The sequence below is a fragment of the Erythranthe guttata genome, chromosome 5 (assembly GCF_056151865.1).
Source record: "Erythranthe guttata isolate IM_541 chromosome 5, IM_541, whole genome shotgun sequence".
Classification (NCBI taxonomy): Eukaryota; Viridiplantae; Streptophyta; class Magnoliopsida; order Lamiales; family Phrymaceae; genus Erythranthe; species Erythranthe guttata.
In genome coordinates this window covers 12,526,175-12,545,977 of record NC_142537.1, presented here as the reverse complement: position 1 = coordinate 12,545,977, position 19,803 = coordinate 12,526,175, and the positions used below count along the sequence as shown (strand labels likewise).

Sequence of the window (19,803 nt, the reverse complement as noted above, 5' to 3'; positions counted from 1 at the left end):
AAAAGCCTAACAATTGAAAGCCAAAAAGCCCCAATGATCCCAATAGCTTAATATTCGGTAGTAGTAGAGTAGAAGAATTTGGTGAGTATTTTTGGAGTCAAACATATGTATGTAAGCATAATTTTTTTCTATTTTTAATTTTTAAATATTGGATGCTTGAAGCAATGCATGATTTGTGATTTTTGACAATGGGAAGTAACTAAGTGCTTTCGAATTACAAGCTTGCGAATGTTTAGGAATTATCACTACAATTGCAAGTTCTGAAAACATAAAGTTGGTCATTAATCTATGTGATGAGATGCATTAGTTGATTTCGTTGCTTATGATTAGTTTGCTTGAGGTCAAGCAAAAGTTCAAGTTTGGGGTGTGTTAGGTGTATATTTTTACACTTAATTGTATCCTATAATTAGAGTTTTAAGGTGTATTTTATTGATATTGGGTGCTTAATGTTTTGATTTATTGTGTTTTAGGCACGAAGTGAAGAATTTAATACATTAAGGGTAAAAACTGCAATTTAGAAGAAAAGGTGGACAACATTGCAGAAGTCAACGTCAGAAGGACTGGTCAAGATCTCGGACGGCCATCCGAGAAATGTGATAAAACTCCAGACAGCCGTCCGAAGTCAAGGAAAAGAAGAAAAAAAAAAAAACCACGGCATTTAAGACGTCTGTTTGAAATGAAGGCTTCTTAAACCACATGCGGGTTATGTGCTGATATTACGAGCACAGGAGGTCATCTCAAAAAACTTGTAACCACAGGGAGTTTGAGTGCTATTTACCCTTATTATATCTATGAAGGATACTTATTTACTGTTTAGTACAATTCTCTTTTTTTTTTTTTTTTTTTGGTTTTTGGGATTTCGTTGAATCTCAATTGTCTAATGTTGTTTTGAATTGATTGTCGTTTGTTTTTATTTCTGTCTTAGTGTTTCTTTTTTCTCTGATGTAAAGTAAATTGTTTGAGTACTTTTTTTTCATTAAGTGTGTACATGTATTACATTGGTAATTTAATATTTGTGAACTATAAATTTCTGATCAGTGTGTTGGTTTGTTGAGTTTAGTTACAATATTGATGCAAATGTAGTTTGCAATTGCAATTTCCCTAACGACAATAATAATATTTAAAAACAACTGTTTGAAATACTATCGTATATGTTTGTCGTAAACACTTTTTTGGTAGAAAATACACATACCCAAATACTTGTGAAATTCGTGACTATAATGACTAGATTTTAACGAATATGTTTTTGTAGATCGCGTCTTTCATCTTGTGACATATCTTCCTATAGATTGACTGTTATGAGACAATAACCATGGGATTTAAAAAACGAAATTTGACCAAGTCGGTTTTTCCGTTCCTTTCATTATGAAAGATAATTATAAACTTCATATTTTTCTGGAAAAAAGTTTATAAATTTGATATATTTCAATTACTCTCTTGGTTTCCGCACATCGGCAACTTCGCCAAACATCCTTTTGACTCGACAACATGTTAAAGAAATAATAGCTCTATTTGGAGAGATTCATAGTTGTTAGATGATGACAGTTTTCTGTTAAGTCTAGTAATTACACTCAATACGTTTGTTTTACGTGGATCTTTTGATTAAATTTAATTATATTCGTGCTTTAATTGATAGATTTTCTATTTTATTGGTGAAATCGTGAATTAGGTGGACATGAAGGGAAAATGATCAAAAAGAAAGGAAAACTGCAACTAAAGAATTAAAATCAAATTGGAAGAAGGAATCCCCCAACAGCTTTGACAGTGTCCACTATTTCGAGCATATCCCTCTCATTCGGTCTCTAAATCACCTGATTTTAGTGGATTGGAAAGCTATTTCAACGGACTACAATTATTATCTCACACAAATTACCCTAATTAGGACTCAAACAAGGTCAAAATCGGGTCACAGGTCTGAAGAAAAGATGCAAAATAAATTGACCAGATTCATGCACTAAATAAAATCACATAGAAGAAATAATCAATAAATCAAGCTTGCATAATATTAGAAAAGTAGGTTCAAAATCGCCACATAGGGTTTCCAACAAAATTCTAGATGAAAATTAGCTACTACTTAATCCTACGAAAAACATCATAAAAATATAAAAGAGCATAGTTCTAAATAAGAGAAGAAAATGATGTTGTAGATTTGTCAGATCCCCGTCAGATCTCCGCCTTGTTCGTAGTTGTCTTCTTATTCTTTTGTGCCCAATTTTTGTCCCCCCTTAATGTTGTAAGAAATTGTGGCTTTTATAGGTCTTTCTTGATAATGAAGCATTAGAAACTTAGAGCCTCTTTGGCTAAGCTTATATGCTCCTTAAAACATCATAAACTGTTTAAAAGTGTTTGGTAAAAATTTTAGAAAATATCTTATTTTTCAAAAATAAGCTGTTAGGAAGCTTATAAGATGTTTTTAAAAAAGTACCTCAACCCAACCTTTTTTCTTTAAGATCTTATTTCTTATTTACTAAAACACTCAAAATACAAAATTACCCTTAAATACATTATTATATTACATGAATACTAATAACATTTATATTTTATCAAAACAACGTATTCTTGTTATAGTAAAATTACATAACAATAAAACAGTACTTAGCAATAAAATCACAGAAACAGAACGAAAGTACCGCAACAATTATTATTCTTAACCAACGTGTGACTAATCATATAGGTCTGAAACAGATAACCGAGGACTTGGAACACCAATCAACGGTGTACCTTTCCTCAGGACAATCCCAAGCGCCTCGGACATATCAAGTGTTTTCCCTTGTCCTAATGTCCAATCGAAAGAATGCAAAAATGAGGCCAGCAAATACATCAGCATTCTCTCCGCAAGGGGCATCCCGGCACAAATCCTTCTTCCCGATCCAAACGGTAGATAATGAAAATAGTTACCTCTATAATCACATTTCTCAATCGTGTCGTCAAGAAATCTCTCCGGACTAAATTCCAATGGCTTGTCCCAAATCGAAGGATCTCTTTGGATAGACCGAACATTTATAAAGACCGTAGTACCCTTCGGGATTGTATATCCTCCGACGGTGGAAGATTGCGAAGTAGACCTTGGAATCAAGAGAGGTATTGTTGGATGTAACCTCATTGTTTCTTTTATAACTGCTTCCAAATATTTCAATTTTGGAATATGGAATTCTTCAACAATGTCGTTCAATCCCACTACTTCCGATAATTCTTTCTGCGCCTTGCTCATCGCAACCGGGTTATTCATAAGTTCGGCCATTGCCCATTCAAGTGTTATAGCCGTAGTATCGGTCCCTCCTGTCACTGTATCCTAAAATTCGACAAAGCAAATCTTTTGAATGAGGTAAATTGCTAAAGAAAACACTGAAGTAAGGTCTAATTACCAAAAAACCCCTCAATTACCAAAGATCCTCTCTGATACAAAATGGTCATATTTAATTTAAAGAATAAAAAAACAATTACCCTTGTCATGAAATAAATATTACCATCCCCCTAGGTTAAAGTTGGTATTTTGTGAAATATTCCATGAAATCAAAAATTGTAAGTTAAAATTTGCACCACAAGGGGACAATGCAAGACGGAAACAAACAGCAGTGGGGTTTTTGGTAATTATGGATAGTTGCAGTAAAATCAACTTAGTTCAACGGCTTTCTCAAATAAATGATATACATAGTGATATACGAATAATTTCTACCTGAATTGTAACTTAAGAATAAGGCACGTACCATAAATATTGCCTTAATTTGTTTGCGGCGCGACTGATTGACATCTCTGAATCTTTCTTATTTTGAATCTCCAACAAGATTTGGAGAAGATCTTTCTTCCCTTCTTTGATTTCTCCGGATAAATTCATTTCGTGTTGGGTGATAACGGTTTCGAAAATCTTGTCGACAATTTGCATATAAGTCTCCATCTGTTTTTTTACTCCTTGAATATCAAGCCCAGCAAGAATTGGAAAGAAATCGGAAATATTCGGCTTTCCGAACAAATTAACAAGCTTCGGTGCCACGGCCAGAAACTCAGACGCAATTCTTTCGCCCTCTTCGCCTTCAAATTTCCCGCCCCACAACATGTTCATCATGACCTTTAGCTCGGTCCGGAAAATCAACGGTCCGATCTCGACGGGCATTCCAATCTTAGCGTGGACTTGTCTAACTGCCGTTCTAACCTGATCCTTGCGAAGATTATAGGATGCATCGAGACTTTTGGCGTTCATCATCTCTTGAACGAATATTTTTCTCATCGCTCGCCACTTTGAATTGAGCTCGGAGAAGACGATGTCGTTCGCACCGTAAGTCGCAACGATTCCTACTGCAGGAATGTCGCGATTTGCGAAAACAGAGTGATGGTGAGTTTATTACAACACAGAATTTTTTCCCGAGAGAGATACTGTATATTGGACCATATTTGTGTCCCAATTCCGTGAATTTTTGGAATAAATTGTTGCCGAGAAACGGCAAATATCCGAGGATTGGAAGCCCGAGGGGACCAGGTGGCAGGGGAGGATTTGTTCTTCTACCTTGTGAGGTTTTGGTGTACCATAAAATGGACATGAACAAAATTGAGATTGAGAAGGTGCTACTACATACAGCCCATCCATTATTTGTTACTTCTTTTTTTCTTCTTTTGGGCTACTTCTCTAACTGCTTGGGTTATATATATATATCGGATATAAAGTCAAAGAAAACTTGTAATACATCATGACTTGTTAAACATGGAAAAATATTATATCTATATTGAATATTTATTATTTATATGGTTTTGAATCATCAACTTCTAATAAATTATTTATAAATTAAACTTGGCAATCTCAAGATGATGAGCATCTGGTAGTTGAGATTTTTTAAGCCATTGTTCAATAATTTGTATGACATTCATTTATGACCAGTCATTAATTTGTGCTGTATTATTGATCTGACGTCCAATTCAATGATACATAAGTTTATATATTTTAGAAAGTTGGGTAAATTCCACTTTACCCCCTCATACTCTACCCGAGAATCACTTTACCCCCTCGTACTCTCAATTTCATCGATTTACCCTTGTACTTGTACAATTTTCCAATACAACCCTCTCCTTCAACTTTTGTCAATTTTGACTCTGACGCCGTTTAATCAAATCTGTAAATTACAAAATTGCCACTGCCTATAACACGTCGTTTCTCCTCAGTCAATATTGTCATTTCTTCTTCTCCCACCACTTCCACTTCCAAGATATCCCCAAATTGAACCCCTAACTTAGTAAAAATCAAGACCCAAAAATTGATCGATTCCACCCAGTGCAAAGAAAAAAAAATATGAATGTGTGAAACTTTCTCTTTTCTAATCACGAGAGTCAAAATCGAAAAAAATCAATATTTACGTCAATATTTTGACTCTTGACCAAATGGCGTTAGAGTCAAAATCGAAAAAAGTTGACGAAGAGGGTTGTATTGGGAAATTGTACAAGTACAAGGGGGTAAATCGATAAAATTGAGAGTACGAGGGGGTAAAGTGGTTCTTGGGCAGAGTACGAGGGGGTAAAGTAGAATTTACCCTAGAAAGTTTATATCATTAATTCAAAGGTTGGACTTATATGTTAAGAGTTAATTGCATTTACTACCCCTGTAAAAATCGCAACTGTGCGATTCCCCCCTGTCATAAAAAAATTAGCAAATACCCCCTATGTTTATTATTCAAAGGCAAAAGCCCCCCTCAGGGCAGATCGTGAGGCTCACTCGCTGCCTGTGCGAGTTTTTCTTTTCTTTTGCCTATGAAATGACAAAAATACCCAGGGGTTTTGCAATAAAAACATTCCTGTCCTTAAATAGATAGTTTTGAAAGTTAAGGAACAAAATTGAATTTTTATTTAAAAATTGCAGAAACTTAAGGGAGGTTAAATTGCAATTTTTTAGAACTTAATTAAAATCCAATCAAAAAAGATAAATATTAAAAAAAAAGGTGTTATGTGGGTAAAACAACGAATATCTTCATCTTCATAGTCACAGTTCTTGTTGTCACCGGTATTTGGGTTGCTCAGTAAACACGTTCATGGCGAAGAACATAGAAGACAACGAGGAAAGAAGATTACATTATAATGATTAGGAACACTTAGACTTGGATTGTCACTCGGTGGCGGCGACGGCAAAGACAAAGTTATTGGAGGCGGAGGCGGAGGCGAATATGGAACAATTTGGCCTAGATTATCGCTCGGCGGGCGGCGGCGACAAAAGCAGCTGGTCTTGAGTTAGGGATGGATTATTATTTGTCAAGGGTTTGGTCTTGAAAGTAGAGCTACTAGGGTTTGGATTTGAAGTGGGAAAAATAACAGACAATGGCGGTGGGTGAAGAGTTATTATGATTTTGGATGGGTGGCTGAGGACAGGCTAAAACATTATTTATTTTTTAATTATTTTTTTTATATTTAATTCAATAATATTTTTGTGTATTTTATTTAAATAAAAATGAAATAGAATTAAAATTAAACATAATGAAAATATTTTGAACATGTAATATAACAAATCTCCTTGGGGTATTTTGGTCTTTTTATGTCTGGTCAAAGGGGAAAAGATAAATGGGTTGAGTGTGCAGTCTAAATGTAAGTGTAGGGGGGTATTTGTTAATTTTTTTATGACAGGGGGGAATCGCACAGTTGTGATTTTCATAAGGGTAGTAAATGCAATTAACTCTATATGTTAAATATAATGTGTTGTAAGACTGTAGTATAAGGTTAATGGATTGAGCTTCAATGTGTTTAATAGTGATCCGACTCCGTTTTCTCGTGGTGATGACGAGGGTCGTGACATCAGCCTGGTCTGGCAACGTCGACTTTTAAGTTTTGACTTCATCAGGGAATTGGGTCGGCCGTCAAACCTACAATACCAGGAGGTTGTTTCCTGATGTAGAAGCTCCAACGATTAAGTTAAAGAATGATTTTTCTGCTTTTCTTTTATACTAGTAAGTACCACGTGCTACGAACGTGATTTACGTTTTTTTTCCTTAATAGATGTAGTAGAAGTTTTGTTGAGTTAAGTTAGACATTTTGGGATATTTCATCAAAGAATGAATATTGAATAATCAACATATATTAACGATAAAATAAAATTATACTAAAGAAAAATTCTCCATATAATTAGTTTTGGAGTTAAATGTTTCATTTATTAGCCTAGGTTACATTATTAGAAAACATGGATGAAACAACTACAGGAAATTTAGGAAGAAACCGTATACTTATTTTTACTATTTATTACATAACGAATCCTAGGACGTACTTTGTTGAAAATTAGAAAATTTGCATAAATATATTATTTTCCATTAAACGATAACAATACTAAGATATGTTCCTATATAGGATTTATTCTTAGGGCAAATGGCAAATAGGCCCATGACAAGACCACTTAATTAAAAGAGGGACATCCAACTTTTTTGTTTTTCAAATAAATCCAGCCCATTCAAACTTATTTGCAAATAAGGAAAATCCATTTATATATACCAAAATTACCCCCAATTCATTGAAACCCAATTCAACTCCAATTTCATGATTTACACCCCAATTTAGCCCAATTTCATCAACTAACCAATTTTAACCATAATTTCAATTTTGACCTCAATTTTGACCCGCCACCACTGGAGACCGCCGGCCGCCGCCGTTGACCAGCGTTGATTTTGTTTTTTTTTTTTTTTGAAAAAAAAAAAAATTTCCCAGAAATTTTTTTCCGGCGGTCAACGGCAGAAATTTGTTTTCCGGCCAGTCAACTGCCGTTGACCGCCGGGTCTCCGGCGTTGACTTTTTTTTTTTTTTTTATAATTATTTTTTTTCTTAAAAAAATATTTTAATTAATATTACTGTCTTGGGTGCAAAATTACTGTCTCCTGCAGTTATTTAACTGTCGGAGACTAATTTAACTGTTAATTGACTTTTTTTTTCTTCAAAAATATTTTAATTAATATTACTATATTCGTTGCTAAATTATTGTCTCCAGCAGTTATTTAACTGTCGGAGATAGAACTGTTAATTAACTTTCTTATTCTTAAAAAAATATTTTTAATTAATATTACTGTATTCGTTGCTAAATTACTGTCTCCAGCAGTTATTTAACTGTCGGAGACAGTAATTTAACTGTTAATTGATTTTTTTTTTCCATAAAAAAAATTATTTGAATTAATATTACTGCCTTGGCTGCTAACTGTCTTAGACAATAATATTAACAATATTACTATTTGGCAAAATAATATTCATAATATGTGTCCTAAACAGTAATATTATTGTCTGAGACAGTAATTTAGTAGCCAAGACAGTAATATTAATTAAAATATTTTTTTTCTAAGGAAAAAAACATTCAAACAAAAAAAAAATGTCTACGCCGGAGACCAGCGGTCAATGGTGGTTGACCGGCCGGAAAAAAATTTCAAGAAAAAAGAAGTTTTCAAAAAAAAAAAAAAAAAGTCAACGCCGGAATCTGACCGGAAAAAAAACATTTCAGAAAAAAAAATATTTTTGGGGGTTAATGTAATATATTTGTTTAAATCCGGGGTCAATGTGTAATATTAATGAAGTTAGAGCATAATGGGTGGAATTAATAAAAATTATAATATGGAAGGTACGAGTTTAATTGAGAGACTGTTTTTTTTTTTGGACTAAAATGCATTTAAGTCTCATTTGATAGGCCTTTTTGCCATTCGTCCTTATTCTTATATAAAATGGTATTATTTTACAATTTAATTCAAAATATTTTAAGAATTTTGATAGAAAGTAATAGAAACAATACTAATTAGAATATAAAAAAGTCTGTGACTAAATAAAAGTGTTCTAAAAGTTATATATTGTTAATTATATATACTAATGATAACTTATTGAAATGCGTAAGTTACGTTAGTTATAATAATTTATTTGTTAGTTTGGTTGACTGCAAATATAAATGAAATAGTTGAGTTAAAGTTCATGATTATTTTATGGCAATGTGATAAATGCCGTCGTTCATTTTTAATAATACAGTTTCGACTTCAAACGTGATTTTGACTCGTCTTAAGGTTGAATTTGGCAAAACTCAAACTGAATGTTTAGTTCTTTAATGAGTTAACTTTCTAATCCAACTTGAATCACCAAGATTGGATGTTGGATGAAAACGATATGAATGAATCAATGAACATCGTCTAAAATTCAAAGTGTAATCCATTCATGCATAATTGTCTCATCCGACGTTCAATCTTGTTTATTCAAGTTGCATAATTTAGCCTAAAACATGGTCAAAATCATGTTAGAAGTCAACATGATATTAGTAAAATTAAAATGACATTTAACATTTCAGTTAGTTTATATCTTTGTTTTTTTTAAATCCTGGATATCTTTATTTTGTAAATTTTTTTATAAATATAATTATTGAAAATTTGGGATAACTACATCTTTTAAATAAATTATATTGCATTAAACACAATAATACTAATATATAATGTCCCATAAAACTAAGCTCGGTTTAGCACACTCCTTAAACACTATTTAAGGATATTAAAGCCTTCCAATGGATTGAAAGAAGACGGATATCCTATTTATTTGTCTTGCAAATATATCCACCTCATTCAAACTTATTTGTAATAAAGAAAACTTTTTCATATACACAAAAATTTCTCCTAACTCCCTGAAACCTCAATTCAACTCCAATTTGATGATCTATACCCTAATTTATCCCCAATTTTACCAATTACCAATTCTGACCTTCATTGTCGATGACCGACAATCCCCGACATTGAACTTCTTTTTAACGTTTTTAAAAATATTTTCAGTATTATTACTATCTGAAAATTAATAATATTTTCTCAGATAGTAATGTTGTTGTGTTAATATTAATGTTACTGTCTTAGCCTACAATATTGTTGTCCCAAACAGTAATTTTACTGTATGAGACAGTAATATTACTGTCTCAGACACTAATTTTATTGTTTGACAGTAAAATTAATGTAGTGATTTAAAGAAAAAAAATGTCAATGCCGACGACTGACGGGAAAAACAATTATGGGAAAAAATCCAAAAAAACAAAAAAAAAAAAAAAAAAAAAAAAAACAAAGTCAACGCCGGAGACTGGCGGTTAACCCCAGTTAGCGGTTGGAAAGAAAAAAATTCATGAAAACAATTGTGAAAATGGGGTTAATGTGATATATTTATAAAAATATGGGGTTAATGTGTAATATTTGTTAACTTGGGACATGATGGATAAAGCTGATGTAAATTATATTGTGAGGGGTATTTTGAACAAGAGCCAAGGGGATGAGTTTTTTTTTTTTTTTTTTTTTTGTCTTTGTACGAGTGATTTTAGTCTGGGTAGGAGTGCAAATAAGTCATCCTCCTTGGGGTTATATGCAATTCGCCCAATACATATATTTTACTGTATGGAGTTGTCTCTAGCTCCCTGTTTTTTTATTACTACATATTTGTAATTCATATCTTTATTTAGCGATATTGATTTCGATCTTGAAAGACTTAATTTTGTTTTATTATAGGGCAAATTACCAAAACCCCCCTAAGGTAAGCCTAAATAACGAAAATCCCCCTCACGTTCTCGTAATTACGAAAACCCCCCTGAGGTATGCGTCTTACAAATCGCTCTAACGGTGTTAAACTCGATAGAATCTTTTTGATTCTCCCGAATATTCCTCCGATAATACCAATTTTGCCCTTGTACACGAAATTACCCTTAGGGGGGTAATTGTAAGCATTTTATTTAATGAGGGGGTTCATAAATATATACTCTTCATGAAATATATAAGTGTTTGCAAAATACTTATTTTTCTTAAATTAAACCCAAATATAATCAATCATTATGAATGTACAATGTATTTTTATTGGATTAAAAAAATCAATGGATGAGATTTCAAAATTTAATTATTTTTTATATATAAAATTAAATATTTTACAATTTGAGAAATACAACCATGCACCATTCAAGCTAAAAGCATAAATCCATATGAATACTCCTCTGGATAAATAAAATCAATTAAAATATATAAATAAAAAAAATAAAAAAATTATAATATCAAATTATCAATACAAATTACAAAGTAATAAATAAATTTATAAAAGCAATAAATCATCAAGTGAAAGGGATGTCAGGGGGGATTTTCGTTATTTAGGCTTACCTCAGGGGGGTTTTGGTAATTTGCCCTTTATTTTTTACATATTTAACAGAAGGATATAATAGACATTTCACGTTTTCGGTTAAAAAAATTCGGTCAACCGTCAGTCAAGGGGGGTTTTCGTAATTACGAGAACGTGAGGGGGATTTTCGTTATTTAGGCTTACCTCAGGGGGGTTTTGGTAATTTGCCCTTTATTATATGTACTTTTAGATAATTTAATTAAGGGTAAATTACACACACCCCCCTGAGGTATGCTTGAATAACTGTAAGGTCCCTGTGGTATCGATAATTACACTCAGCCCCCTGAGACGTAGTCAGAAACTCTAATGGGATAATGAATTGGATACGTTATTCCGATAGGGTTCTAACGGACTATTGGTTTCAGAAAGTGGTGAAGACAACAAAGAGCTATGGGGTGACATGACTCCCCGAACATTCCCGAACATTTCTTAAATCACCCATAGCTCTTTGTTGTCTCCACCACTTTCTGAAACCAATAGTCCGTTAGAACCCTATCGGAATATTTTTCATCAATGAACCTTCCTACATTATAATCTCAACTATTTTAACATTCCTTAACTAAATATAATTTCTTTAAGAAAATTATTATTGTAAATTTAAAAGGTATATTATTATGACCTGTTTACAAAAGAAGATGTATCTCTAAATAAAATTGAAAAGAGATAAATAAAAAGCATAATGGATAAGATTAATTAATGTTCAAATTTCAAGTCAGCAGTTATCTCTTAATTAGCTAAGATATGCGATGATAAAATTATTTTGACGGATCGACCCAGAAATAATAGGGCTAACCAAACATAAAACTAAACTTTACTATTTAGTTAATTTTGGCTAATCTCCTCAACCAAACAGGTCCTTGGTAGATATTTTGTTCACAACTTTGTAGTACTTCACAGTAATTTCATCTTCACTTATGTATATATTTAGCGACAAATCACTCTCACTCTCACTCTCATCACCATCATATTCTTCTATCTTCATTCACATTCTCATCAAAATCATTCCCATTTGATTCTTCTTCACCCAGATCAATCATGTACCGATCATATTCCCCATCACAATTCCGATTCCTATTCGGCTTCGAATTCGGATTAAACTATAGGTCATAATCACCATCAATTGGATTATTTCTCTCACCAACTTCTTATATCCTAGCTGAAGAGCCCTTCATATCCGCATCATTATCCATTGCAATCAATCCCACAAAATAATCGGTCGGTTTGGTTGCGAAATCCAGCACGCATCGTTCGAAATCGAGCACGCACCGTCAAAGCGTCCAATGTGCGGATATGAGCAACGAATCTATGGCTTTAGCATATTTGAACTTAATTCGTTGCTTATATTTGACTGAGGATTCTTGTCCTTGATATTATTCGGTCCACCCGTATTGTTGCTCGATTGTGGCATTGTGCCAAAGCAAACTTAGAATTAAATACTTGACGCCTTCCTTTTTTATTTTACTGGTAGTGCCATTTGATTTGGATTTTCCTTTGCTCTTGGAGTGTTTACCGAATCCCTTCGAACGAGCCTGAGCGGTAGGCTGTAAAATGAATAACCACGATAACTTATGCAAGATAAAGCATTTAAACATATGCGAAGCTATATATGTAAAATTTAAACATATGCGAGATGAACAATTTTTTTTTAAGAAATACATTCCCAAAAAATAATAAAAAATGCATCCAATTGAAAACGAATGAGAATTAGAAAATATAAAATAGAATTTATCAAAAGCAGATTTACGGCCTAATTAGTTACCAGATCTTTCCAGGACAAGTCTATGGTCAGAATTTTGTAGCCAAGTGCTCCCAAAGAACGGGTGATTGCTTACTCTCTTAACCTATTATAATTCACACTCATTGAATAAACATCAAAATGAACAGAGGAACAATATAGAAAACCAATATATAGGCATAAAAAATCTCCTTTCATTAAATGGAATGATAATATTTTTCGTGTTCCAGATAAGAATGGCGTGGGCATTAGAAATATGGATAAGGTCAAATTTAATGCCTTATAATATATATATATATATATATATATATATATATATATATATATATATATATATATATAGGGTTAAATACAGTTTGCACCCCTAAAGTATACCCTATGTAACACTTACCCCCTTAAAGTATCATTTGTAACACTTACCCCCTCAAGCACAATTTAATTTGTATTTTAAATTTTAGGGTAAATTACAAACACCCCCCTGAGGTATGGCCAAATTACAAAAACACCCCTCTTGTTTGGATAATTACAACCACCCCCTCAACTCATCAAATTTAGTGGAATCTTCGAGATTATATGGAATATTATCACTTTTGTACCCGTTTCATCCCATTCAAACTCTACATTATTAAGCAAGATGACCATAATATGTGATTTTTAGCTTGTATATATCAGTTTGTGGTGCATCGAAAACTGTATTTTTTACACAAAAAGAGTACAAACTAGAGCACCTTTCACGGAATCTAGATGACTATGTTGAATTTGGCATCATAAAGGTGGAGGTCTAAGAAAAAATCATAGTTGAGGGGTAGATGTAATTATCCAAACAAGAGGGGGTTTTTTGTAATTTGACCATACCTCAGGGGGGGTGTTTGTAATTTACCCTAAATTTTAACACCTTAAAAAAATTATTTTATTAAAGGAATAACTAAAAGAATAATTAAATTATACAATTAAAAATATCTGTTAAAAAATACAATATTTCAAAATTTAAAAATATAATCTTGCGTCGGATACTTATTCAATAAATGACATCTAATTGTTGTTGGACCAATTAATCAAAAATACTCTATCGATAAATTTTAAGAAATCAATACATAACTATTAGAAATCTTAAGTATTTAAATTTATTTTACTTCAGTAAGTTTTTTAAATATATTTTCATTCATTATTACCCAATATATATTACTTTTAATTTTTTTTCAACAATTAATTTTAGTTACTTTTCAATTTTCTATGAACCGTTAATTATTAGATTGTTATGTTTATTATTTTTTAAATTTTAAAATATAAAATAATTAATGTGGAGGGGGGTAAGTGTTACAAATGATACTTTAAGGGGGTAAGTGTTATATGAGCTATACTACAGGGGTGCAAAGTGTATTTAGCCCACATATATATATATATATATATATATATATATATATATATATATATATATATATATATATAGGGCAAATTACCAAAACCCCCCTGAGGTAAGCCTAAATAACGAAAATCCCTCCCATGTTCTCGTAATTACGAAAACCCCCCTTGACTAACGGTTGACCGAATTTTTTTAACCGAAAACGTGAAATGTCTATTATATCCTTCTGTTAAATATGTAAAAAATAAAGGGCAAATTACCAAAACCCCCCTGAGGTAAGCCTAAATAACGAAAATCCCCCCTGACTTCCTTTTCAGTTCATGATTTATTGCTTTTATAAATTTATTTATTACTTTGTAATTTGTATTGATAATTTGATATTATAATTTTTTATTTTTTTTATTTATATATTTTAATTGATTTTATTTATCCAGAGGAGTATTCATACGGATTTATGCTTTTAGCTTGAATGATGCATGGTTGTATTTCTCGAATTGTAAAATATTTAATTTTATATATAAAAAATAATTAAATTTTGAAATCTCATTCATTGATTTTTTTTAATCCAATAAAAATACATTGTACATTCATAATGATTGATTATATTTGGGTTTAATTTAAGAAAAATAAGTATTTTGCAGACACTTATATATTTTTTTATTTATATATTTTAATTGATTTTATTTATCCAGAGGAGTATTCATACGGATTTATGCTTTCAGCTTGAATGATGCATGGTTGTATTTCTCGAATTGTAAAATATTTAATTTTATATATAAAAAATAATTAAATTTTGAAATCTCATTCATTGATTTTTTTTAATCCAATAAAAATACATTGTACATTCATAATGATTGATTATATTTGGGTTTAATTTAAGAAAAATAAGTATTTTGTACATTCATAATGACCCCTCATTAAATAAAATGCTTACAATTACCCCCCTAAGGTTAATTTCGTGTACAAGGGCAAAATTGGTATTATCGGAGGAATATTCGGGAGAATCAAAAAGATTCTATCGAGTCTAACACCGTTAGAGCGATTCGTAAGACGTCTGCATACCTTAGGGGGGTTTTCGTAATTACGAGAACATGGGGGGGATTTTCGTTATTTAGGCTTACCTCAGGGGGGTTTTGGTAATTTGCCATATATATATATATATATATATATATATATATATATATATATATATATATATATATATATACACACTGTTTTTCTAATTTTATTGTGATAGTTGCGTTGAAACAATTTTTATTTTATTGAGTTTCTCTACATAAATATTTTTTGAAACTATTATGTTTTTTTTTCTCGTGTTAATTATGTTATGGTCTCCATGGTTATAATATCAACACTTGAAATTTGAATATTAATTTAATTTTACCTATTACTTTTTTTATTTATAAATATTTTTTTTCAATTTTCATTAGAGATATAGTTTTTATTTGTGACAAGTGTCTGAATAATATATCTTTAAATTTACAATATAATTTTCTTAAAGAGATTTTATTTGGTTTAGGAATACTAAAATAATTGAGATTCTAGTGTAGGGAGAGGTTCAATGATGAAAAATATTATATTATCTAATAATATATAAAATAAAGTGAAGTAAATATTTTCAAGATCGAAATTCATACTGCCTAGGAGTGAAAATTGGAAAGGAATTTCCGAATTCCACCGATTTCCATAAAAAAATATGAATTTGGAACCTTCTTTTTAATTCCAATTTCCACAATTCCGATATCCGATCTGGTTTTAGTTCCGAAACATATATTATTATTATTATTATTATTATTATATATATATATATATATATATATATATATATATATATATATATATATATATATATATATATATATATATATATATATATATATATATATATATATATATATATATATATATATATATATATATATATATATAAAATACCATTTACATTTCTGAGACCATAGGAACATTTGCGAGAACTATTTTTTTATTTGTTATGGTGGCTTTTTTTAAATATTTTTCTATTCATATTTTGCAAGAAGTTGAACGATTTATGTTGTTTTTGTTTACATTGCATTTTTTTTAACTTTTTTTTTTGGATTTCTTCATTCTTGCCGGAAAATTACAAAAACATTAGAAAAAATTTCTAAAAATTCCAATTATTTGAAATAATGCAATTTCTAAATTTTCCGAAATTCCGCCTATTCCGAGGTATGCCGAAATCAGAATGGATTTATGAATCCCGAATAAAGTTGAAAAGTTTCCGAAAAAGATCATTGTTGATCCTTTCCGTCCGATTTTCACCCCTAATACCACTAAATGAAAGATGAATTATAAAATAGCTTTAAAAAACAGGAAGCTAGAGACAACTCCATACAGTAGGACATAGTTATTTTAGTATCTTGAGTTAGTCATCTCATATATGACATGTGAAACTCATGTAGTAATATCCGATTTAACTATTTAACAAGTAATAATTGGTGCATGATTTATAATCTGATTATTACAATGGTGTTTGATGATGGTAGAAATAGATCACCTTAAGTAATTGAGATAGAGGAAGATGGGCGAGCAAAGTGGATCACTTCTCGCGTGCTAGATGGTCCTGAGATACCTGCGAACAGAGAACACGTGAACTAGGCCAGAGGTTGATCCGGCGGAAACCCCTCTGACGCTCAAGTCAAAGCATATGAATTGTAGAATTAGCTAGATAACAAGGGCGTACCTTAAAAAAAAATCCCCGAGAAACAGAGTTGAAAAATTCTCTCTCTAGAATGGAACCGTCTTCATCATCATCTTTACAACACCTTTATTCCAACCCACCGGTGGAACCACCTCCACCTCCTATACCACCATCCTTTCAAAAACCACAACACCTGCTATACCACCAACATCACACCCCCTCACTACCTCGTCAGCCTAATCATCCCATCCAAACACCCGACCCCCTGGTTACTCTTTGCATGGTATTCAAACAGAATTCTTGAAAACTAGTGCTAATCCCTCTTCACAGGAGAATATATCTTACAAACATAGACTTTTGACAACATCCAAACATGTCTATTTTCCTACATGGTTAAAATATATTGAGGAAGACTCTCCAATGGATGCTGAGGAAGAGTACCCACCATGAAATTATCAAGTCCCACACATCTCTTTCTCAGATCATGAATTAACAGAAATAAGGAAACCATGGAAGAGAAGCCTTATTGTACAAACTATGGGTCTCAAAAAATCTATTGTGGATATTAATTTTCGACTTCATAAAATATGGAAAACTAAGGATATTCTAGACACTACAGACCTCGGAGAAGGATTTTATGTGATAAAATTTTCTAAAGCAGAGGAATACTTCATGGCGCTAGCGGGTGGCCCGTGGTATATGTTTCAGTACTATCTTGCTACCTTTCAATGGAAACCAAATTTCAGAAAACAAAATTTTAAAGAAGAAAAACTTTTTATCTGGGTCCAGTTTCCGGATCTGCCAGTCGAATACTTCCAAGAAGCTGCATTATTTAAACTTGCAAATGCGATTGGCAGGCCTATAAAAATGGATATACATACAGACGAAATGTTAAGAGGAAGATACGCACGAGTTTGTATAGAAGTTCTAACTGCAAAGCCCCTCCCTCCCTTTGTGTATATAAATAATTTCAAACAGAAAATATCTTATGAGCTCAACACATGTTTTTGTTCCTCCTGCAGACGCATAGGTCACTTTCCAAATCAGTGTAGAGAAATAACACAAGTAGAGGAACCAAACAATAACAACACACACCAAGACACAACCACACATAAGCTAGAAGATAAAAACGAATGGAGCATAATAGATAGATAAAGAACAGGTAAAAGACCGTCTAGAAATCTGCTAAGTTCATACCCAAAAGGATAGAACAGGAATAATAAAGATCAAAGTAAACACAACACCCAAGTATGGAAAATGAAAAACCAAACGAGTCCCGATAATGGGAAAAGCTCGAGGTCAGAAAATAATGAATATGAAAGAAATAATGATAACATGTTCGGAATTCTAAACACCACCGATATTCAAGAGGTTATTCAGACGGGGATTGCATGCATGGAAGGAGATCCGTTTACTAAACAAAAAGACGACGGCGACACAACCACCCCCGACGACCAGAACGGCAGCACAGGATCAAAATTTCCAACCAGAGACACGTGCCATCAAATAACAAAGTCCATAAAAAACGACACCACGTGGCGACAAAAAGAAGAATCTAGAAGATGTCCAAATCTTCTGAATAAAAAACAAAATAAAAAAGAGACAAAGAGAACCGAAAAGCCCACTGCAGAAAAAACAAACCTTGGAAACCCACCAAAATATATTTCGTATGAAAATAAAAAAGCGACGGTTGAATTTTCGAGAAAATGTGAAACTCATGATGATGCGTCTACAGTACCTAGCACTAACCCTCAAGAAGCCTGTTTAAATACCATGCAAAGTATAACCCTTCCTCCATCAACTCAACCCTCCCTAAAGCTCCAAGAAAAACCTGAAAATCAAATACACCATGAACACACCACCATCGGAAAACTCCCCACTCCACCCAGAACACCCTCTCCGCCAGACACTCAACCACCCCTCCCCCAAACACTACAACTTCTTCCGATCACCCTAGTGAGACAAAACCAAACCCAAAACCTGTTAGAGTAGGAGACCAAGAGCCAACTACATGTTGTGTTTTCTCAAGCTACTCGTAAATTAGGGGTGGCAATTTTTCAATTTGGACTGGATCCGATCCGGATCCATGTGGATCGGATCCAAAAGGAACTGAATCCAAAATCAACTTATATAAATGGGTTTAATGTGGATCAGATTAAGACCAAACCGGATTGGATCCACATGGATTCATTGCATCTTTAACTCAACTTATGAAGTTGAATATCTCAACTTTTAGAGATGTGTATCTTAACACATGTGGTTTTATACATCAATTTTCACACTCACATATTGACACAAAGACTCACACATTTATTCGCACACACAGACACACACTTACACATATTCACAACACACACTTACCTATATTGGCACACACAGACACGCACAGACATAAAAATGTTCACACACACACACTAATACATATGTGCACACACAGACACACACACTAACACATATTTGCACACACACGTATACTTACATATATTCAAACGCACACACACTAACACCTATTTGCACACACACGCATACTTACATATATTCAAACGCACACACAGTAACACATATTTGCACACACATGCACACATACTTACACATACTCACACGCATGCATACACATTTCACACACGCACTAACATTTGCTATAAAATGACACTTACACATATTCACACACACACACATACAGACTAACACATATTCGCACACACACACACAAACATACTAACACATATTCGCGCACACACACACACTTACACATATTCACACACACACACACTAACACATATTTTCACACAGACACACACACACACACATACTTACACATAGTCACACACACTAACACATTTTCACACACAGACACACACACACACACACACACACATACTTACACATAGTTACACACACACACTAACACATATTTTC

General features: G+C 32.4%; 1 long non-coding RNA gene and 1 pseudogene across 2 annotated transcripts; both read right to left on the bottom strand.

Annotated features, from left to right (window-relative positions):
* Positions 1–2,460: 2,460 nt before the first annotated feature.
* On the bottom strand, positions 2,461–4,569 carry LOC148770656 (labd-13Z-ene-9,15,16-triol synthase, chloroplastic-like; annotated as a pseudogene). The gene is made up of 2 exons (XR_016031446.1): positions 3,708–4,569; positions 2,461–3,292 (listed from the first exon to the last, which is right to left on the bottom strand). The product of XR_016031446.1 is annotated as a labd-13Z-ene-9,15,16-triol synthase, chloroplastic-like (transcript).
* A 7,498-nt stretch (positions 4,570–12,067) lies between these two features.
* Positions 12,068–13,101, bottom strand: LOC148770655 (uncharacterized). The gene is made up of 2 exons (XR_016031263.1): positions 12,869–13,101; positions 12,068–12,650 (listed from the first exon to the last, which is right to left on the bottom strand). It is a non-coding gene; the product is annotated as an uncharacterized LOC148770655 (long non-coding RNA).
* Positions 13,102–19,803: the final 6,702 nt, after the last annotated feature.